This window comes from Sinocyclocheilus rhinocerous, unplaced genomic scaffold (assembly GCF_001515625.1).
Source record: "Sinocyclocheilus rhinocerous isolate Xijiao unplaced genomic scaffold, SAMN03320098_v1.1 C35612578, whole genome shotgun sequence".
Lineage (NCBI taxonomy): Eukaryota > Metazoa > Chordata > Actinopteri > Cypriniformes > Cyprinidae > Sinocyclocheilus > Sinocyclocheilus rhinocerous.
In genome coordinates this window covers 1-549 of record NW_015757538.1, presented here as the reverse complement: position 1 = coordinate 549, position 549 = coordinate 1, and the positions used below count along the sequence as shown (strand labels likewise).

Genomic DNA, 549 nt, shown 5'->3' with positions numbered 1-549 from the left:
GCTGAGCCCAGCCCAAACATTAAAGAGAAGTGACTTTTGGTCTTTGGCCTTTGATGAGTTAGAGGCAACGGTAAATGTCCATTCATAGGCATTATTTTGCTGTTGACATAGGGTTGATATGACTGCAACTTTACTAATATTCATCCATTTTCTTTTACCAGATTGCTAATCAGTGCTTTCAGCTCATCGCTGCACTTGCAGCTTCACAGGTCAGTTTGATAGCTTTTGTTGTGTTTAGTAATTCAGGGGTTACGAAAAATATTTAATGTCACACTGCACTATGTGTTTCTATCTTTTCAGGGCAAAGATGTGTTTGCTGTCAACAGTTATGTGGTGGTCACGTGGTTGCCTCCATATAACAATGATCCTCGGCCAGCTTTACCTGTTAGTATCCTTTAACATATGTGGCACACACATTTTAATGATTTGCTTATTTTGCTATATGAATTGTTAGTGAAAGAAATCAATAATCATACAGGATATTAATCATTATAACTGTGGTTCACCATGATTCTCATCTCACAGGATGATGCTGCAACCAAGGACTTC

The 549-nt window shown here is 38.3% G+C and overlaps 1 long non-coding RNA gene across 1 annotated transcript; it reads left to right on the top strand.

Annotated features, from left to right (window-relative positions):
- Positions 1–11: 11 nt before the first annotated feature.
- LOC107734984 (uncharacterized) lies at positions 12–549 on the top strand. The gene is made up of 4 exons (XR_001639243.1): positions 12–70; positions 162–209; positions 301–384; positions 526–549. It is a non-coding gene; the product is annotated as an uncharacterized LOC107734984 (long non-coding RNA).